Genomic DNA, 24,090 nt, shown 5'->3' with positions numbered 1-24,090 from the left:
TATAAATTTTATTTTCCCAGGATTTTTTAACTACTTATGTCCCTTTACTCACCGTTTTATTTCTATTTTACACTGCCATTCATTATTTTAATTGTTTTTGTGTTACTTGCTGCTCTATGAAATTGTAAATCTCTCAGTGGGAGCTTCAATTGCTTTTAGGTAAGCATAGAAGAGTTTCAGATTGACTGCTATTCTCCAAACACAATCTTCATGTAATTGCCTCAAGGGAATGGGGTTTTTTTTAATATCTGAAGAAGCTTAGAAGGACACAGAGAAAGCTCCAATGCGGATGAATCAAGATCACATTTGTAAGAGTTATGGATTGATGACCTCCATTGAAAATAATGGTTTAGCCCACACTGGCTGCATAAGGAACACTCTGCCAAGGCATCTGTACTCATGATCTAAGTGTTGCCTGCTTTAAATCTTTTGATATATGTCTAAAGAAACTGTTCTTGAATTACAGCCATAGGCATCTAAAGGGGAAATTGATATTCCTTCTTAATGCCTCATATCTGCACACACCCACCTTCTACCATTACATTGCACTTAACTACTTTTATGTCACTGAAGTCAATGCATATAAGCCAATTTAAGTGCAGAGCTCAGTTTTAATGATAATTTTCCAATTTCATAAAAGACTAGAACATGCAATCCAGGGAGAGGTGGGACAGCAGGAGGGTTTTATGAAAAGAAGTCTTTGCTCTCATAAAATTCAAGAAAGCCCTTTTCCCTTGAATTTTACATCTTGATTTAAAGAAAAAGAGCAAGTTTTTATTTTTTATCCTGCGCATAAAACTGAAGCTTTTTTTATGCAAGTATGCAAAGAGATCTTGTAGCTTCTTAGAAACTAACTGAAACAATAGCTGGTAGCAGAAACCTTTGCAGGCATAGGGTGCATCTACACTGTTGAATTACTGTATTTTCTGGCATATAAGATGACTTTTTAACCCAAGAAAATCTTCTCAAAAGTCAGGGGTCGTCTTATACGCAGGAGTTGTCTTATATGCGGGAGTTGTCTTATTCACTAGGAATTGTTTTATAGAGCGGGTGCTGAAACTTCCAATCCAGATTGGAGAATCTGTGGTTGCTGCATATGGCGGGGGAAGCTCAAAAATGGCAGTGGCTGCATCCCTGCCATATGCAGCGACTGTATGAAAGCATTAAGGGTGACGCTGTACAAGTACGGTAGAAGAAAATCCATTCATCAGGATTTGTGGACTTAATGCGGTTCCAATGGTGAGGCAAAGGGGTGTCTCACTAGGAAGGTGTAAGTGAAGGGTGGAGCAAGTTGCAGGCATCCGGGGCACCAGGGGTATGGAAAAAAGAGACAGAGTGGCTCTGGGCCCAGTAAAACACATCTCTGTTACCTGTCTGGCCCGCCCTTGTACCCTATTACTGTACCTCCTCCTCTGCCTCTCAGATCTCGCTCCTGAAGACTGCAGAGAAGCGGTGCAGGTGCACATGTGCGAGATCTGAAAGGCAGAGAGGGAGGTGCAGTAATAGGAAAATTACCATATTGAAATAAAATCTCATGCCAGTTTGTGGGGAAAGCAAAAGAAAAGACCAAAGGGCTGTTGCAGTCTGTCCCAGTTGTCACTACACCATTTGATAAAGTGGGGATAGATATTCTAGGTCCAATGTCCACTTGGTGCAACCCAGATCAGGAAACAAGACCATAAGATATTAATCCACAACACTTGACTGTAGGAAAAAAACAATCCTATTTTATTGATGAAAAATGGTTACAAAATAGAGGAAAATACAAAGTCCAAAAAGCCAGAGTAAAATTCAGCAGTCAGGAAAATCTATGAACTAGGTCAAAATTCCAAAAACAACACTATAAAAACCTGGAACCTGTTAGCATCTCACTAACCGTACTTGGAAACTAGAAGCCTCTGGGAATGCAGGCCATGGGAACCGGGAAATCTGCCAAGGTAATGCCTCAGTCTAAACGATGCTTGATCTAACGAGACAGCCCGGGGGGAGACACTTAAAACTAAAGAAACTGTTTCGGGACATGCCTCCAGGCTTTGAAGCCTCCTTTTCCTTTAATCTACTTGACCTTCGCAGACTCTGTGATTCACTCCTGTTTTTCCAAATCTGTCCTCTCCTATCCTCATTTAAAAAGGCAGGTACTAGCTCCTCTGGAAAGTTATCACCACTTGATTCTGAAACATTCTCATCAGGATGTGTAGTTTCACTTTCCAAGCCACTGCCTTCAGAATCAACAGTTTCCAAACTATCAGGGAAAAATACATGTTCAGTAGCCTGTTCAGTTGCATCAGGAAATACAATCAGAGAATCAGGTTCAGGTTCACACGGGGGCTGAGGGTCAGGTTCACACGGAGGCTGAAACCCAACACCACTAAAACAAGAGATGGTTATCGCTATATCTTTACAGCCATTCATTTTGCCACAAGATACCCCGAAGCAGTACCACCGAGGGAAACTGACTCAAAGACTGTTGCAAATGCCTTGTTGTCTATGTTTGCATGTGTAGGGTTCCCAAGATCAATCGTTACAGACTTAGGAACCACTTTTATGTCACAACTGATGCTAGAAATGTTTGAGACCTGTGGGGTCAAACAACTGACAACAACTCTCTACCATCCACAAACAAACGGTCTGACAGAGAGGTTCAACGCCACATTGAACAATATGCTAAAAACCTATGTGTAGAAGAACCCCAACAAATGGGACAGAAAACTACAACATTTCCTGTTTGCCTATTGTGAAGTGCCCCAGGAAAGCACCAAGTTTAGTCCTTTTGAACTGATTTATGGATGAATACCTCGCAGTCCTATATCCAAATACTTTGAGCATAGTGTTTTATCCAGTTTCCACTGTTATGTGTCCTCACCATCACTGTCCTAATTAATGTGATCATGACCTTTAACATATAACTTCATACTATATATATATATTCTTTACATTTTGTACAGAATAAATGTCTTTTGTTTCAAAAATATATAGTATTTTCCACCTAGGAAAACCATGTGTATTTTCATGCAAGTGAATTGTCCACATGGACATTCCAACATGTAATGAATGTAAAGTATAAAAATTCCCTTTTTCAACAAAGATGTGAATATTTTTTGGTCTTCAGATCTCTACCATGTGTATCACCCAATCTTCCATTTACCTATGAAGTCTACAAATAGAAATTAGTGATGTATAGATGGCTACTATAAATCTCCTTAATGATCCAGATGAGTGAATGGTCTATGTTTGGGAAAGACAGATGTTTGAATTTTTGGTAAGTATAGGAATTGCGTTAGGAAATGAGAAATATGATTGAGCATATGATTAGAAGGAATAAAAAGCTTATCAAGAAAGAAAAAAAGATTTGATTGAAAAGGAATAGAGATGGCACAAGAAGAAAAAAGACATGGTGGGGGACTTAGAAACTGGGCAATAAGTACTGAAGTGGATAAAAATGCCAAGTACTTTCAAAAATAGCAGGAGCAACAACAACAAAGACCACAATGGTGGTATAGAGAATGATATCATCAATATTCTGTTTTGAGCCTTGTTATCAATATAGATGTGTAGTCATGTACATTGTGGGAAAAACACAGTCTGAAATCAATTTTAAAAAAGATGTAATAATATTTTTATCCCTATGCAAAAATAGAGTTTAAACTTGTGGAACTGTGGGTGTGCATAAATGTTCTGCCCTCCAACACCCCCATGTACCAAACTCTGTTACAGAGTTTTGTGTATTAAGGCCAGCAATCCGTTTTTGACTTTGCTGGATAAAATCTAATTGCAGACCATCGTGTTCAATTAAACAAAGAAGAAAACAAAACTCAAACATTTATCCATCCAGGTAGAAGGCTATCTGCATAGCCAATACTTGGTTTCTATCATTCCATGCCCCCATCACTGTCAGCATGGATATGGCATTGACCGCACAAGTGTGCCAACATTTTTGTGGACAAATTACTGTTTTGGGGAAAAATGCACATATTTAGACAAAAATGCATTTCACACTTAGGAAGAATGTGTATGCATCTACACCAGGCATGGACAAACCTTGGCCCTCCAGGTACTTTGGACTTCAACTCCCATAATTCCTAACAGCCAGTAAGCTGGCTGGGATTTCTGGGAGTTGAAGTCCAAAACACCTGGAGGACCAAAGTTTGCTAATGCCTGATCTACACTGTATAATAAATGTCGTTTGACACCATTTTAACTGTACTGGCTCAAAGCTATGGAATCCTAGAGGTTGCAGCTTTAGCCTTTAGCCTTTTTGCCAATGAGCGCTGGTGAATCACCAAATTACAAATCCAAGGGTTACATAGGATGGAGCCACAGCAGGTAATGTGGTGTTAAACTGCACTCATTATACAGAGTAGATGTACTGTATATTTTAGTTCATGAAGATATTCTGATCATTGCAAATAACTCCTATTTACTGGGAGTGGTATTGCCCACAGCATCATAGTTTTGGCACAGGAATCAGGAGGCAGAATGCAGGAGTGAACTGCGCACCACTGATTGCATTTTTAAAGTCTATATATATGTATATATGTATATATATATATATATATATATATATATATATATATATATATACATACACACACACACACACACACACACACACACACACACACATATATATATATATATATATATATAAAACAAGAACATATTTTTGCAGTGCTTCACACCCACACACTTGCTGGCCTTGGGGAAGAGGAATAGTTAGTATGATAATGAAATAGCCAATGCGTATAGCCTAATTGTTTCTATTTTACTTCCAACATTTATTTTAGAAATTTCACTGGAATTTAGGCAAAGTGGAACTCAACATGGACAGATGGGTGAATCATATGGAAGAGGAATCCCATTCATTCCTACAGGAACTCCTCATGCATACTTTCTGATATTTCTCCAGTATAATGTCTGCTTGTTGATGTATTGGATTTCAGTTTATTTGGGTTTTTATTTGGCTATTGCTAATACCATATCCCCATCCTTATGAAACTTCTCATCTCATTGCTAGGTAGGCTATATCTAAATCTAGAAAGTGAGGTGGGGTATTTCATAAATGGATTAGCTTTAGTAAAATGACTCCATCAGGGTATTTCCCTCTGGTAAAGTCTCATGCTTTTGCTTGAATCCAACTGTATAGACCCAGAGGGAGCTGTAAAAGCTTCGGGTATGACCTAAAATAGCTTTTTGAGACATAAAAACGCCATGGCTTTTATCGTCCAATATCTCAGTGTTTCTAACCCCGCAGGGAAAGAAGCAAGTGCTGAGGTAGGGTGAGGGTGGGAGGAATCTCAGTGTTGGTGGTAGAAAGAATGAGTCATCTGTTCGAGTACCTGGAGACACTAAGCTTTTGAAATACAGTAACTGTGTTTAGAAAAAAAAGGTTTGTTTTATTCTTTATGCCTTGACATTTGTGTAAGGCCAGCATAAAGCAAATGAAAATAATTACATAACTTCAAAAATATTTGACACCATAGATATTTCAGATATAATATCTCCAATAATCTATGCTTCATACTTCTGGGAGTCAAGAATTGTAAGCTTTGAGGTCATGGACCTCCTTTACAAAAATGTAATATATCTTCATGTTCACTATCTCCTCTCTCTGGAATGTATTTCAGAACTGCTGGGCTTAAATCCCCAGAAAGCGGGAAGAAGGACATGAACACATTTCTTCACAGCATCCTCCTGCATTCCTTGGAACTGTAGAAAATCTGTAATAGTGGAAAGAGGTTTATTGTAGTACATATACTCGAAGTTATGAATCCATCTAGGGCTTCCTCTGCCTTGAAGGCGGACAGTGGGCACACTATTCAGAACACAGCGGGACAGCCCTCTCGGCAGGGGGCTCCCCAGCTGCAGTCCCAGCGCCAAAAGCCTTTATGCTGGGAATTTGTGGCTCAGGGAGCCTGTTCACGTAAGGACTGTCGATACGCGCACTCGTGCTCTATTTGTTATGGGTCCCATCCATCCAGGAATTGCCCCAAGGGGAGAGCCGCGAGAAGTAATAATAGGGACACCCAATTCGTTAAGAAACCTTCAGGACAGGCCTCAGTTTCACAAGGGTCCCAGCCCAATTAAGTTAAATCAGTTGAAGGTTTGGCTGGATCAGTACTCAGATAGTGGGGCAGTTAAGTAACTATGGGAAGGTTTTTTCAGAGGGTTTTCATATTCATGTGTTAGGTCCCCGGTTTCCCACATTATCCTCTAATTGGAGATCCATGTAATCTGATGTGATCCCCTGCGCGTGCTGGCTGCATTAGCTAGATACAGGGACCCCGAGCTAGGGTTGAGTCGAGGGGATATTTGTTTTGCCTTCGGGATTCCACCCCCTCGCAAAATATCAGTTTGGGCCATCACAGATAGGGCGCCGAAGATGCTGGGGTTAGGGTGCCCTTAAATTTGGCACTCATTCTTTTGGTATAGGGGCGGCATCTGTGGAAGCTCACTTGGGTTATAATGACGTGGCCATTAAATCAATGGGCAGGGGGAAAATAGGACGCTTACAGGCGGTAAGTTCGCTCGGCGTTTGTTTGTTTGTTGTTTATTTTGCAGGGACTGCCAGGCTGGTGCATAGATGGAGAATCCTTGTTGTGGGCATAATTATGTTCACTGGGCGGAGAGATACGCCAGGAACTCGTCCTTTAGCCAGCGTCTGGGTTGCGCTTCCACTGCATTGGCGAGTGGAAGGGTGTTCGTGGCCTTCGTTGGGCCGGGTTGCGCTTCCACTGCATTGGCAAGTGGAAGGGTGTTCGTGGCCTTCGTGGGGCCGGTGCTCCATATTGGAGGTAACGATCTGGGCCTGCTTAATGGCAGGGCCCTGTATCTACAAGCCCGTGCTGACATTCCTAAGATCTGGTAGGCATGGCCCCGGGTTCACATCGCTTGGTCGGCCATCATTCACGCCTTCGGTGCCCAGGAGGCAGTGACGTCAGGAAGCTCGGGAAGGCCAGAAAGCGTGTGAACCGGGCCATGCGCACGGTTTTGGCATGGGGTAGGGGATTTTCGGATACACCGTGGAGACATTACACATGACAAAACACAGTTTTACCGTTATGGTGGTGTACACCCCACAGATTTGGGTACATTTAACACATCTGGGCAACGCACAATTTGGGCTGATTTGCAGTTAGGCATTCAGGACGTTTTGAGGGGCTTGGTGGGGGATGGGGGCGAAATAGACATTTGCCCCCAATCCGTGGCATAAATAGATCAGGAAAATACAGACATGGAGGTATACGCAAGGCACCCCTTAAGGGTGGGGGGCAGTGCACAACAATCACTCACCTAGAAGTCACCAAATGGGTGAGGGGACATCACTTGGCACAGAAATTGGAGAAGCCGATTACAATAATATGAGACAGGCTTCTCCAGACTTTTACCTTCAGGTTGCCTGGTTGGGGATCCAGGGCACACAGATATTACACACTAAATAGCCGAGGACGCTGCCTCGGCTAGCCACCAAGTTCCTAGACACATAGTTTAGTTCAGTTGAACTTAAATAGGTAACATTCAATAAAAGTTGCCCAATTTGAATCCATATCATGGTTGTCTGTCTCGTTATTTCTGGGGTCGAGGGGCAAATTATTTTAGTGTAAGTTTGGAGAATGGGAAAATCTTTTTTATGTATTTTAGCAGTGTAAGTTTTGATTGCTCAAACTTTCATACAGTGGCCCTTATTTCTCATGCCAATAAGGTAATGCTCAAGATCCTTCAAGGAAGGCTCCAGCAATACATGGAGAGAGAATTGCCAGATGTACAAGCTGGGTTTAGAAAAGGCAGAGGAACAAGAGACCAAATTGCCAATATTTGCTGGATAATGGAGAAAGGCAGGGAGTTTCAGAAAAAACATCTATTTCTGTTTCATTGATTATTCTAAAGCCTTTGACTGTGTGGGTCATAATAAATTGTGGCAAGTTCTTGGTGGTATGGGGATACCAAGTCACCTTGTCTCTCTCCTGAGGAATCTGTATAAGGACCAAGTAGCAACAGTAAGAACTGACCATGGAACAAAATACTGGTTCAAGATTGGGAAAGGTGTATGGCAGGGTTATATACTCTCACCCAACCTATTCAATTTGTATGCAGAACACATCGTGCGATGTGCAGGGTTTAACAAATCCAAGGCTGGGATAAGAATTGCTGGAAGAAACATTAACAACCTCAGATATGCAGATGACACCACTTTGATGGCCAAAAGTGAGGAGGAGCTGAGGAGCCTTCTAATCAGAGTGAGAGAAGAAAGTGCAAAAGCTGGGTTGCAGCTAAACATAAAAAAAAAACCAAGATTATGGCAACAAGAATGATTGACAACTGGGAAATAGAGGGAGAAAACGTGGAGGCAGTGACAGACTTTGTATTTCTAGGTACAAAGATTACTGCAGACGCAGACTGCAGCCAGGAAATCAGGTGACACTTGATGTCCAATCTCAATAAAATAGTGAAAAGTAGAGACATCACACTGGTAACAAAGATCCACATAGTTAAAGCAATTTCAGATAGATGTGAGAGCTGGACCATAGGGAAGGCTGAGCGAAGGAAGATAGATGCTTTTGAACTGTGGTGTTGAAGGAAAGTTCTGAGAGTGCCTTGGACCGTAAGAAGATCCAACCAGTCCATACGTCAGGAAATAAAGCCTGACTGCTCACTGGAGGGAAGGATAGTAGAGGCAAAAATGAAGTACTTTGGCCACATCATGAGAAAAAAGGAAAGCTTAGAGAAGACAATGATGCTGGGGAAAATGGAAGGAAAAAGGAAGATGGACCGACCAAAGGCAAGATGGATGGATGGCATTCTTGAAGTGACTGGATTGACCTTGATGGAGCTGGGGGTGGTGACGGCTGACAGGGAGCCTGGCGTGGGCTGGTGCATGAGGTCAGGAAGAGTCGGAAATGACTGAACGAATGAACAACAACAAAAGTTTTGATAAAGTTAACAATAAAATCCTGTATACATTTACATTGAAGCAAATTTCATTGAATTTATTGGGTCTTATTTCTTCTTAAGTGTACATCGGGGCACCTACACTATTAATGTAGTTTGACAGCACTTTGACTGCCATGGCTTAATGCTATGGAATCAAAGGAATTGTAGTTTTACATGGTCTTTAGCTTTCTCTGCCAAAAAAGTGGTGGTGCCTCACCAAATTACAATTCAAGTAATACCATAGCATTGAGTCATGACAGTTAAAAGTGGTGCCAAACTGTATGTATTTTACAATGAAAATGCACCACTTATTTAAATGAACACATTGATGTATTAGATATTTGATAACCTTTATTGTACTGAAATAGAAGTTCAAATAGATCACCTTTAATTATTATGACATAGCTCTTAGCTCCTAATGTATGTCAAATCATGTTAAATTGGCCCTGTATCTACTTGTGTTGCCATGAGTTTTGATTGCCTCTGGCAACTGAGACCAGAACTCCTGACACTGAATGCACATCTGCTGAGATATTAGAGATGAGGGACAGAGAGAGTTTTACTGTCTGATTTTTGCTTGTTCCCTGGCAATTGACTCCACAACTCCTGACACTGAACACAAATTTGTCGAGATATAAGCAATTGAGGGATAGAGATTTTAGAGTTTGCATAAATGGCCCTTCCCTTTCTCTCACCCACCTTTACGGTCAGTGTAGGCTACAGCTAGTTGCTTTATAAAGACAGTAGAAAATTTGGCCACTTTTACAAGAAGGTGGATTGGAGTTACCATGGCCTCTGCCATCAGGATTTTAAAGACATTTGCCAATCAGGCAGTAAGAAAGCCCTTTCAGATAGGCCCAAAACACATGACGGGTGTTGGATTAACCCAGAGTAAACTGGGATTTCTCATTTTACTCTGGGTTTAAAAAAATCTTTAAAATAGCCAGGCATAACCGGATACCCCAATAGCTGTTAAGGATATCCCCACTTTGTGTCCCCCAACTGTAGAGGATTCTGTGTCCTTATTTTCTTAAAGTTTTATTACACGCTGCCACCAAATGTAGAACTCTTCCACAAGCTACCTCCTTATAGGTGTCATTTGAAGGTGAGGCACACAGAGGCTGTTATTGGGGTTTTTTTTCATGTCAGGAAAATCTGCAAGTCACTTCTGGTGTGAGAGAATTGGCCATCTGCAAGGACGTTGCCCAGGGACGCCCGGATTATTTGATGTTTTATCATCCTTGAGGGAGGCTTCTCTCATGTCCCCGCATGAGGAGCTGGAGCCGATAGAGGGAGCTCATCCGCCTCTCCCCGGATTCGAACCTGTGACCTGTCGGTCTTCAGTCCTGCCGGCACAGGGGTTTAACCCACTGCGCCACCAGGGGTAAAAACAAAGAAATATGTTTGTTTATTTCTTTAGAACAGGCACAGAAGCTTCGTGGTTGCAGTATACTTCTACAAAGCATTATGGTATCAGAAGTAGTTCAGTGTTTGAATTACAGGTTCCAGTTAAAACCTTTAAACTGAGTAACTTTTAGTATTCCACTAAACAGTTCCCTCAATACAAACAGCCCAATTCTCCAGGGTCTGTTTACACCAATAGTTCTTCCTTGAAGTAACTATTATATGACACAAACTAAACTTCCTTCTTCCTCCCTTTTCAAATCCCAACCTCCTGACTGCTATTTCCAAATTCCCACTGGCAATTCCAAACTCCAACTATTTTCAAACTGCCAACTGACATTTAGAATGGCTCCTTTATTCCCCTTGCCTCATCTTAGCTCCGCCCACTTTAATCCTCCAGGGCTATTAACCAATCAGGTGGCTACACATATCCTCAAGGCTGCCTGCTGATTCCGTCCCCTCTTGACTCTGTGTTAACAAAATGGATGCCTGCTGGCTCTGCCCCTTCTTGGCTCTGAGCTAAGAAAATGGCTGCTTGGCTTTTGGCCTTTAAGGAACCAAACACCAGCCCTGCACAGTAGACCAGTACATTACACAAGGCCTTACTGAAAGGTCCAGATCTTTTGAGGTGTTGGGCTTGTGGGAATTGACTCCCAGGACCATCTTCCTCAATCCTGAGGGCCAATCCCCATTGCTATCCCAGTTCCTTGGCCTCTAAGAGCCTGAAGGAGCCAGGTGGCATTCCCACCCTCCTCTTCCAGCTCCCCAGTTCCCTTCTAAGCTTACTGGAGTGGAGGAGCTGATTGTGTCCTCAGGTCCCTTCAAGTAAGTTTCTGATGCATCAAAATAATGCATCAGCAGCTTACTCCAAGGGGCCCGAGGACACAGCCAGGCCCCTCCAGTAGGTTTAGAAGGGATATTGAGTAAGGGGGGGGGGAGGGCTGGCTAGAAGCCCTCCCAGGGGAGAAAACTTGATTGTTATTTTGTCTGCAACTGCATTTGCAATAATATTTGTCTGCAGACTTACCATTATTTTAAATGCCACTGAAGATTTTGTTGTGGTCACAGGAATTATGTCATGTATTTTACCATTTTGTGGTCTATGTGTAGAACTAAAGGACTAAAATATGTTAAACATTACAAACTTAAATAAAGGGCACCATGGCGCTTATGTGCAAAGTTAGAGAAACATTGCAACAATAGGTTTGAGTTTGTGCCTGAGCTTCAAAGCAGCTAGCTCACAATGCTTGCTAAGAAAGGATGCAGCCAGATTTCAATAAAGTGATGTAGTGAAACAAGGATGGCTTTTTGTAACAAGGAAAAACTCAAGATAATTCACATGAATAGAGAGGAAATGTGCAAAGACAAGCTGAGACTCTACAAAATCTAGACATACATTGTTGTTTGAAAAGGAACACTAGAAGAATTAGATGTGAAAAGCAGCATGTACAATGCACCATCCCAGCCAGCTTATTCAAAAGTTGTAAATAATTGATACAACTATAAATGCAGACATCCCATGCTAGAGGGGAGTGGTTGGATATTACCAACTTATCTTGAGTGAGAAGAAAATAAGAAAAAAGGTGATATGATGCTAGAATAGCTCCAAATGAAGCAGAAACGCAGATACCCAAAGAAACCCAGGTGCCATCAGCAGTAACATTGGCAATTGTCTTTGTGGCAGGGAAATGCTACAAAACATCTTCATGTGCATATTTATAGAACTTTACACTGATATCACTGAAAGTATTTTTGGATTGTCAATGTTCAATACAAATCTTTTGGAGAAATGAAAATAATACTCTATTTTGAGCATGGCTGAGAACAAAAGTATTGGTTAAAGGGAAAGGTGAATAGAATATAACCTGCCCCAAAAGAAGTCAAAGCAGAATGAGCAAGAAGCCCCAGTTAGCTAAACCAAAAGCTGGCAGGAGAAGTGGTGAAATGCATCCATCAGTAGACATGGAAAATGTGAACTTGTGTATAATCTCATTTAAAGCAGATTGATTGTAAATGTTAGAAGACAGTCTGTGTAAAACAATGCTCTATAAAATAGCTATGCTGAATTAATGCACTGTATGCAAATGCACAACAAAGGCTTGCATGTACTGTAATGTGTGTAAATCCCTGTATGAGATGTGGCATGCTATAAACAAATGACATGTGCATATTTGATGCTCCTATAATACAAACATGGCGTACATGAATAATTATAACTAATGCAATGTATTTTAAATGTTCAGTGCACAATCAGTATCCTGTTAGGTAAATATTAGGGCTGTGCAAAACTATTGTTAGTCCTCGTAAGTCCTTAGTAATTTGTAAGACTCATGCACATGAATTGCTATTAAGAAACATGCAGGAAGGGGGAAGAAAAAATTAATAATCAAAACACTCACCAATAATTTTCATTAAGAATCAGAAGCCTCCCAAAGACAGTTTAAAGACAGCGTTTATTTTTTAAAATTTAAACTATTACATTTGGCCCATCCATAGGTTTTTTAAATCCTTGCGTGTTATTGTTTATATGTGAGTTATAGTAATTGTATTGTTTTATTTTCTTATTGCTTTTTGTTTTATTGATGTGTTGTTGGGCTTGGCCTCATGTAAGCACTCCAAGTCCCCTTGGGGAGATGGTGGTAGGGTATAAATAAAGTTGTTGTTGTTGTTGTTGTTGTTGTTGTTGTTGTTGTTATTATTATTATTATTATTTAATTTTCAGTATAAACATGAAGCAATTTTGGCAAAGCCAAAGAGGCCATTGCTAGTGCTTAATTTGGGAAGGTGAGGCCCCCTGTGGCAGAGAATTTAAAAGGCCCTGCCCTAAAGTACATTTCCCAGAATGTGGTGCTCATCATCAAAAAGCCCCAATGAGAGCTGCAGGAGCCAGCCAATAATACAATAATATGTATTATTAAATACATACATAAAATTATTAAATCTGCAAAGAGGACTAAAGTAATTAAGTAATAGTATAAATCTGTGCTAAGTTGAATTACTATTGTTCATTATGTGCCATATTAATTTATGACACACAATGTGTCATATTTATGACACACAATGTATTTAAAATTCATTTATGAATTTTAATGTTTTATTGTGCAGTTGCATGCATATGTGATTGTAATTTCATTGTTTTATTGCTTTTAGGTCTATGTACTACTTGTAAGCCACCTCAAGTCCCTTTTGAAATTACTAATAGCTAAGACAATTATTTAAGAGTGGTTGATTCTTAATTAAACATAGAATGAATTTGCCAGTTACTAAACAAAGCAGGAAAGTTTTTGATCTCAATGTATCTTAGACTGACCGGTTTGTTTATAACAACACAATTTATCTCTACTGATTACTGAAAAAGGGGATTGTGTTGTTGCTACACCATGAGTCTGCAAGCAGGGTTCTTGTGGGAAATGCATTTTGTGTAACCATGAAAATGGTGGAGCTTTATTTAACACATGACCTCGAGTTGTGTGCAGAATTTTGATGTGTCAAAATATTTTATTTGGACTGACTGGCCTACAGAATCTGGGGGGACAGTCTAGACAGCCTCTTTGCATTTGAAGCCTACATAGTTCTGCCCCTTTAAGAATCCCCTCAGGGACGGAACCTCAGCCAACACACTTCTGGTTCTTGGAAGAGTCAGGCTTTTTTGTGAAGAGAGAAGAGGGCCAGATTGTCTACAAAATAGCACAGCCATTTGGAGTTCTATGACCTTTATAGAACTTTGAACTCCTGTCAGTTCATTTGGATCTGTATTCAAGCTCAAGTTCATTTGGATCTGTTAGAGTTAGAGTTAAATATTGTCCAGTTAGAGTTAAATATTGAGACCATCTTAGAGACAGTTGAACACTATACAAGAAAGAGACAATAAGGAGAAATAAAGATTCAAAAGCCTTAGTTTGTTCAGAACTGTTTCTATCTCTCAAAGACGTTACCTCTCCTCATAAAAACTTTTTAGTGAGACTCAGGAGGAAAAAGTCTAAAAATCTTGTCAGTTAATAAATTCCTGTTTGATTCAATGATATAGTCTCCATTCCATTCACTGTACAGCCAATTCACCTTCCAAGTAATTAAGATTGTGTGGGGCAGAACAGGTGTCATTTTTTGAGTGTTGGATTATAGCTCTGGAGACTAAGATTAGAATCTTTGCTTGTATATGCAAAACATAGAAAAGTCACACTCTCTAATCCTCAAATTGTGGTATCCCCTTCCCACTGAAAAAAAATCTTACCAAGAAAATCTCATGATAAGGTCAACATAGTTAAAAATGACTTGAAATCACACAAAAAGGTTGCTGTCATGATTAATGGTTCGATGCTTATTACCTGGACCCATTGTCCTTTTGTTGCTAGCCAGACAGTTCCTTTCCTGTAATTTCCTGTAAACTCCAAGAACTTTTAAAAATATGAGTTAGCATTTTCCTTTGGGTCTTTGATTTCAGAGCTGATTTTAACACCAGTAGAGATGCTCCAGTGGATGCCTTGGGCTATGAGCAGCCAAGATAGATCTGAAGCAAACGAACAGCTCAGCGGCTATAGTAAGTGCAGGGTAACAGTAGAACGCCAGTGCCTGTCTCTTTGATTTGCTGAAAACACAGAGGTTTCTCTATCAAAACTTGTTACTGGAGATTTAAATCTCAATGCCTGATTTCTACCTCCACTAGAAGTTTTGTTTCTTCTGGTTATTTCACTGTTTTAGACTCATATGATGTGTGACAGGCTAAGGAGAGAATTTGCAGAGGGGAAGTGGTGTGTAGATACAAACGGGAATAGAAATAGAAGTTGTGTGCCTCATCTAGCAAAATAGAAGTTGTGTGCCTTGGACTTAAAAGCAAGAAGCTTTGCCTCCTGAACAGTAGGTTCCCTGCAGTGAGAAGATTCAGTAGTAACTGAGGTAAAAAAAAAAACTTTTTTCATAACTATATAGTTTATATAAATAACAGAGTACAAATGAAGTTTGAAGAAGCAAAGTAAGGGCTTCAGGCCATATAGCAGGAAGGAATGTTCTGATCTCACACAGAGAGTACGTACTTTCATATAGTAACTGCTTTTCAGGGGAGAACATTTTGCTACTCCTCTTTCTCCCTTCATGCCTCTTCCATTTTAAACATCTAAGCTAAATACATGGAAGAAACACTAAAGTTTCAGAAACCTTCTCTTCTCTTTGTCACTAGGAACCCTAAACATTTGCTTAGAATAGTGTTTGGGCATGAGACACTTACCAACCATCAGCAAGTAGCAACTTTTGTTATTATATATTAGAAAAGCTGTCTATTAATTATTAAGTTGTTGTTAAGGGCACAGCTTGGTGGAAAATAGGCAACCCTAAGGAAGATTCAGAACAAAGACAAGGGCCAGAAGAATTCGTGATATTGCAGAAAGAGGATATTTGTTCATCCCCATGGCTATTGAGCTTTTGAACATCATTATATTCCTTGTGTACACCTTGTTACTGAATGTCAATATTACCTATTGTATGACTTCTTCAGTTTGGAGGTGTATGTTGGTTACACACAGTTCTGTTTCTTCACCATAAAGGTTAGAGTCAGGTGAGGCAACACAAGTTCTGGACTGATGACAGAAGCTGTGAAGTGCATGTGGAGGAGACCAGAGCTGGTTGGAGCAGTTTGTATTCACCAGTCACAGTCATATGGTGAGGGGTGGAGCAAAAACCTATTTCAGGTTAAGCCACTCCTCATCTCCTTCCTTTGTTCCTTGTGTGACCCATCCTCCCTAAAGACAGTGGGAGTGTAAACCAGTCACATAAGGGCCAGGTAGGAATTCTCTCCCCCCTCCACCAGTGATTCTCAGAAGTTTTTTTTTTTTTTGTTTTTTTTGCCTCCAGGGACTTTCCTGGCCTTACAACAGCAGCAGTGCCTGGAGCAAGTAGTGCAATTGGGAAGCCTTCTTTTGCAAATTAAGAAAAAAAGTTGCAAGGGAAGAGAGCGAGAGAGAGAGATGGGATGTCCAAGGCCAGGACCACCCAAGGGGAAGGAAATGCTTAATTGTGCTGAAGGAACACAAGAGGCCACCATCTCTTTTTTTCTCTTCCTGAGCCCATCTTTCCATGGTCCTAAATCCCCAAAAAGAAGAAAGGAACAAATGAAGAAGGAAAGGAAGTCAAGAAATGCATTGCCCAACTTACCGGGCAAGGCCTGTTGTGGCGGGGGGCGCTCTCCCACCGGCCACGTGGGGAGCAGGGGGCTTCTCCTTCCCAGAAGCCCCCTGCATGGCGGGAAGCTTTCCCGCCACCTGGTCAGCAGGCCAATCAGCGGCTGGCCCCACCCAGTATCTTTAAGGGGCTGGCCTCTCCCTCGCCCAGCAACCTTATATAGGCTGTGCTGGGCCATACAGGCCCAGACCTGCTTTGAATTGTCCTCCCACCCACCCTGCATGTTTCATGTTGTTGTATAGTGTTGCAGTTTTTTTGGTTATTATCTGTTCGTCACAACTTGCGTTGGCATGGGCCCTGGATCTGGTTTCTGCCCCTCCCCTACTGGCCGGGGAGGGAATATACAGCTGTTCCCAGGGGTACCATTTTCGTTGCCCGGTATTGTGCCAGTGGGCCCCCTGTTGGTCTCATCTCATATCGGTCAGCAGCAGGCTGATCGATCTTGATCCAGAACCCATGCCTGGCAGCCAACCCCTTGTTCCTGTAAACAATAAATTAAGTTGTGGCCATGTTTTACTCCATCTATGTGTCAGTGTCATCTCTGGTTCTTATGGCAGGAGGCGTGTTGCCCATCCTCACGCAAAGGGAGGAAGAAAGGAAATCAAGGGAGAGAGAGAGTGGGTCCTGGAGAGAAAGAGCTATTGGAAATTTGAACAGGGGTCGCAATTGGCTCCTGGGGCAGACTTTGGACATGCCTCCCCTAATCATTATATAATCTATGCAGGTGTATTTTTATGGCCATTAGATAAATATCTAAGTTTGGATTTCTCATTGGATATCTCAAACACATACGTTAGTTCACATTTGAGCATTTTGTTTTGATTTATATCCATGTTAAATTCTCCTGTTAAAATTATTTCCCTTCATAGAAAGTATGTAATTTCTTAAAGAATTTTCTCAAAAATCTTATTTGACCATGATTGGACGATATATATTTACTATTCATAATTTTTATTGTCCAGTTTATATTTCAGAAATTCATACCATCCCTCTCTATCCCTAATCTTTTAAAATGCAGCATAAAGTATATTATTAATAATGGTGAGAGCCAATTTATTGCAAAGGACACCATTCTGTTACAGAACTGTCTGAAGTTCTTATTGCTTGAAGAAGAGGAGGATGTGTGAATAACATTATTAACTAGAACCTTTGGGGGGTTTTCTCAATATTATGCAAATCTGTTAGGTTTAGGTTTTATTTTTAATTGCTGTCCCTAGGCTAATTAAAGATTATCACAATATTGCATTACCTTAATTTGCAGAAATAATTCTCCTATAAATAATCACAGTATTAATTTCATGATGCTAATTAAGAAACTTCTAAGCATATGGGAAACATGACATTTTGACAAACAGGACTACCAATATAATTGTGAACTTTCACCATTTTGGCTGATAAACAGTGGATGCAAGTGAGAAGGTGAAGTAATTCTCTAATTAGAAATAACACTTAGCTGGTCTACTATGACTCAGTCTATGCCTTTACTCCAGTTTTCATCATTTTTTAAAACTGAACAGGGACCTTCTTAAGTTCTGTGTTCCCATGGGTTGGTTCTTTCTTCCCAAGGTCATCCACTTTGTTCTGCCTTCCACAGATAGCTGAGAGCTGTCTTTTACTTATACTTTTATTTGTTTGAAACATGCAGAAGATTTCCATCCTTTGAAATCAATATCTGTCACTGAGGTTGAGGTACTTTAAAGTGTAAGCATAAAAAGGAGGAAGGAATGGGGAGAAAAATGAAAAAGAAATGTGTACGGTAAGCTATAGACAGATCTTTCTCAAAGTCTCTTTCATAAAGGCTCTTTTGAAAATAGAAACTGAGTGTCATTTATCTGGCATGGCAAAAGCTTTGTGGTCTCTGAAAGTAAACAAGTTACATTTCTCTGGGTGAAAAATGGGTTTGAGAACTGTAGGAAACATTAGCACTTCTGAATGTCCATTTAAGTGTGCTAACTCAAACATCTAGGGAGTAACTGCAGTGTCTCCTCAAAACTCTCCTTCATTTGTGATTACTAAAAGAATGAAACCAAGTGAATTTTTTACTCTGTTTCCATTTTGTACAGTACCTATTGGCACTGTGCTACATAATTCTACTAAATAGGCACTAGTGGCAAGACATCTAAGCATACCCCATCCAGCCAAGCAAAGGTCAGGCTAGCATTTAAGACTCAACTTTTCATACTCTGTCTGTTGAAAGCATTCCATACTCATTTTTTCTTGCAGTCAAAGTGTCACACAGATCCCACAAAAGCACATTTCAAGAACACATTTAAAATACCATACACATCAGCATTTACACTAACAACACTTTCTAGCTAAAATAAAATAAAATGAGATGAATGACAATTGCAAAAGAATATCTTTAGACTCATCAAACATTCCACAATGTGAGAAGACTACAAAGCTCTTTATTCCAACCTTCACACAAGGGAGAAATGTCTTCTAAAAAACTATCTACTCTATAATTGTGAGACTTAATACAGTTAAGACATTCTCTCATCACAGTCTGCAGTACTCTAACAAAGAATGCAAGAATAATCTAAAAGAGCATGATGCTAGTAGCAATCACTCTCTGGTTGCAATCTTTTTTGGCTGACCTTGAAAAGCAGGCTTTGAACCTGTGGCCAAAGGAGTTGTGCATGAAGATAGCAGTCAGTATGTAGAGTTGTCACATTGTGATGCCAGTTGGCTATTGTTAAGAATGGGTAAAGCAACTGAGCTTGAATGTAATAATGAGTTCACCTGTATGGAACAATCCTTTTATTTTAATCACAAGGGCACTATGTGATTAAATTACAAAAGTGATACAAGCCACTGCACTAGGGTATGAATACTTTTCCTAGTTACTTTTAAATTACTTCTAAAGAGAATTTTAAGACATTTTTAATGAAAGTGTTGACAAGGTTTATTTTTAGTTTTGTGGTATTCCGGAGATCCATCATTTTTCAGATTTATAGTATTATCAATCAAGTCTTTCTTTAAATAAAGAGTAACAAAATGTAGCAGAAAATCAATAAGCAGATCAAACACACAATTATTTGCTTGACAACTAATGTCAACTAATGAAATTACAATTCAGTGCAAATCAAGTTGTTGTTGAAAAGTAATATTCTAAGTTCTGCAGATCAATCTTTTTCTGGTATATATTAGTTCTATAAATGCTTGTTTCTACATAATCTTTCCTGTTTTCATGTTTATTTGAAAATAAATATTTCCAACACTATACAGACATGAACAAACAATATTTGCACATTTACAATATTTTAATGTATCTCATTCAAAATATACAAAATGAACAATTTTATTGATTAGCCAGTTGGCCTTATCAAAACAGACAAACAGTGCAAACACAACATACAACAGACATCTAGTCATCTTAAAATACAAATATACAGGTATTTGTCAGCCTCAAATCAATGCAGCTTAGCCATAGATATATACATCAACTATCCTCATCTCCCCTACACTGCACCCCAATCTGATGTATGTACTCCAATCTCCTTTTAGCAGCCTTAAATAAATAAAGGGCAACTTTTTTTTTATCAGAATGGGGTTGTCACCGGCCAACAAAAATGAGGTTTTTGCCACTGTTTTATTGCAAATAAAAGGCCATAAGTATTGTTTCCTTTCTTTTTCGTATAGTTCATAGTTATGTAAAGCATGGTTCAGATTTTCAGCTTCAGGGGAGCCACAGATAGAGTCTTTTTTCTTGTGGGATATGATTGAATCTGCCATGTCTCTCCATGGACTCCATTTGTTCAAATCTTGCCCTGGTAAAAGCTATTCTTAGGTGTCTTAGCAAATCAGCTTTTAGATACAGCATCTGCTGAAAATTTTGTTTAAAGCGTCCTAACCACTTCAAGGATCAAAATATACATTTACTATATTTTTACCCTAATGCCTAAAACAAGTTTTAAATGTGACTAAAATAATTCAAAATATTGTTACACTTGTCTCTCCAATATCTGTCTGTCTGTTATCTGACTATCTATCTATCTATCTATCTATCTATCTATCTATCTATCTATCTGTGGCATTACTTTTGACAGACCCACAAACACAGAACACTCATTGAAAGTCTTCTTAAATAGACAAGTCATGTGAAAAAGAAAATGATACCAGGGCTTGAAAGATCTCAACTAGAATTACATTTGGCCTAGTAACCACACATTGCCGAGGCATCTGAATGAAGGTAACAAATGCAAAAAGTGACATGCATAGAGGAAGATGGTCCCTTGATCCAAGCTGCTAATGGTTGAAAGAAACACGATTGATTTGAAAGAAACAAAATGTACATGATACAAGGTAACAGGAATGTGACAGATGAAGAGACATACTTGAAGTTAAATGAAGATGAACCAAAGCATGAAACAAACGAAAGTCAATGCACTCTACAACTAACACATGGGTCATCAAGATGCAGCACTCTACAGTTTTATTAGCTCTTTGCATCTACCTTAATATAGGCAATAGGAAAGAATGACAATCTTTACAAGGGCTAATGCAAATTTTCTGCAGTAAGGACATTTTTCTTAAATCTTCCCCAAGCAAGTCTGAGAGTTGCCTGTGTCTTCATCCATTGCTAGACAATGTTATTCAGTCTGAAGCTCTGTGATATCTCTCATTTACCAACTCAATATGTTCATGCTTCAATCCTTGACATTGTGGAGCCAATCCTATATTATTTGAACTCAGGTGAAATGAATCCAATTATCAATGTTACTAGAAGATCAATGGCCTCAATTTTCCCATGTTGATCTGCTTAATCTCCAAGGACCACTTCACTGTGGGAACACTTTTAGAGTCCAGAAGGTTACTAACTGGCAAAAATCTGAAGTTTCCTATCCCACCAACAATGGAAAGAATACATGAGATGGCAGAGAGTTGTGTATGTTATAATGCTCCTGCCAAGTTGCAATCTCTCATAATCTTTCATGATGACAGTCTATAATGACACACACTGTGATGTTGCCAGCTCTTATTAAGGCATGCTTGCAAAACTGGTGGCACTGTCATTTCTTTGAACTCCCCTGTCTCAGCTGTGGCATGGCATTGCAAGCTTGTGCTAAACCAGACATCTGTTCTTTGTGTTTATGGCAATATAGCAGAGTTCCAACTTTATGTAGCGAGTAAAAACCAGGGTTTTCTCTTAACATGAGAATATGCTTAATCAAAAGAGTTTTCAAGACTCATAGCATTTACTTTGGAGAAGCTCATTCATGTCCCATTGAAGGCAATGTGACTGAAATTTCCAAGTAGATTGTAAAATAACATAACTTCACCAGAGTATGGTCTGAAAACACTGATAATTAATTACTGCACACTATAACAAAAATTAAGAGGAAAAAGGAAGTGTTAATTTCACATATTAACTCAAATCCAAACAAACCTTCTGCACAATATTCCTGTACTTCTCAGTAATTTGAGTTTCAATATCTCATGACATTGATTTCCAGGAAATAAATGAAGATAAATATGACTCTTTTTTGTAATTAGCAAGAGAAAACCTTATTTTGAAGCTTTTGGTACCAAAGTGAAAAATCTATTCTACCTCTGATTTTAATGAAACACGTCCTGCATACTATCAAGGCAAACACGTCCATTGTGATTACAGCTGGAGGAGGAATCCCCTTTACTTAATACGGTGACTTTACACATCAAAAATTAGCTCTTCACTTGCAATACGTATTATGCCACATCCTTAGGGTTTAATTCTGCTCCTGAAACTATTAACTTCAAACACCTGGAGAGCCACATCTGGAGCAACAGAAAGGTTTCTGAAGGATGCAGCAGTCTTGTGAATTGCTTTGGAGGGTTGAAAATTGGGAATTAGACTGAACTTTGACATATAAGAAGAAGAATTGGTGAAACATGCTGTGTATCTGTGGAGCTTCGGCAGTCTCCCAGTGTGTGAGTTTATGAACCCCAACCTGCTTAGCTAATGTCATAGAACTGAATCATGTGCCTTCAGGACATTTTCTGGACCACTTTCTATTTGTGGGGTAGAGAGAGCTATTGAATGTGGTAGAAAAAAAAGAAAAGAGATAAGGTAAAACTTTAGAAGATCTATCTAAAAGCCCCCCCCCCCCCCCGGCTATTGCTTCATGGGCATTTCTTGGATGACAAAGAGCTATTCTTGTTGGGAAATAGCATAGAGATGTGTAGTATGCCAGTTCCCAAAGGTGAACTGTTGTGCATGAAAAATCATAATGAATGTTTGTGCAAGGAAAGTCTTGGAGGTGTCTATGGACAATACCAGCTCTTCGGCTTAGAAATGTAGATGAGCATCACCCCCAGAGTAAGACACGACTAGACTTAATGTCAAGGGGAAACCTTTACGTTTACCTTTTATACCCTGCTTTCTCTTTCTACAAAAGAAACCCAAAGCAGCTTAATGAGATACATTTTAAAACCTGAAAACATAAAACATTGAATTAAAAAGTACATCGTTAAAATCCTTAAAGACTGATTAAAATGTATTCAAAGCTAAAACTACAGCACCCAGTAAAATACAAAATGCACATTTCTCAGGCTAGGGATTCAAAAGATCTACAAAGCCCTTTCCTATTTTAATATTACCCACGTCCCTCAGAAGAACCCTGGTAATTTTGATTCCCCAATACACTCAGAAATCCCAATTTTTGTACTAACATAAGAGATCTCAATGCAGTTTACATTCCCAATGTAGCTGGAAGGATACAAATGGTGGGCAGATAGACATACAAGAAAATAATTTCTAACCTCTTTTCATACTTTTCTCTTACATCCTGATACGTGGAGGAAGAAAAGAGTTTAGGAATACATCCCAGTTTTCATGCTGGAAATAATAATCCAAAGAGTTCAGAGAGAACCCAAAAGACATTCTTAGCCTTCAAAAAAAAAAAGATGCCTTTGGAAACCAGGGCAATGCAGTATTTTGAATAGAAATCTTGTGCAATTTGACCTTGGAATGGACTCAGATCATTAACTTTGGATGGTATATTTTCTAAGTTTTTAATTTTAATCCGTTTTAACTCTGTTTTAATATGTTGTAATTTTTGAAATGTTTAGGTAATTGTTGTTGAAGCATGATGCGTGTATCACTGTAAGCTGCCTTGAGTCCCCCTGTCGGGAGAGAAGGGTGGGGTACGAGTATGGCAAATAAATAAATAAATGTATCATAGTCAAGTTATTTAGGCACATGAGGTAGAAACCTCCATAAGAAATTTTCTCCCCAATCTGGTAGTACAGATAAAATAATAAGAACTTGCTGCATTTTTGTGACATCCAAAATCAAGCTATATCTAATAGCAGAGCTGACTCCTCAAGAACTACAAAGCAATTCTATTGCATGTGTGGACCAACATTTTTTTTGGGGGGGGGGGTAGGAGTGACTTGAGAAACTGCAAGTTGCTTCTGGTATGAGAGAATTGACCGTCTGCAAGGACATTGCCCAGGGGTTGCCTGGATGTGTTACCATCCTGTGGGAGGCTTCTCTCAAGTCCCTGCATGAGAAGCTGCAGTTGACAGACAGCAATTCACCCCGCTCCCCAGATTCAAACTGCTGACCTTTCAGTCAGCAGTCCTGCCACCACAAGGGTTTAACCC

This window comes from Anolis sagrei, chromosome 3 (assembly GCF_037176765.1).
Source record: "Anolis sagrei isolate rAnoSag1 chromosome 3, rAnoSag1.mat, whole genome shotgun sequence".
Classification (NCBI taxonomy): domain Eukaryota; kingdom Metazoa; phylum Chordata; class Lepidosauria; order Squamata; family Dactyloidae; genus Anolis; species Anolis sagrei.
This window is presented reverse-complemented; position numbering follows the sequence as displayed.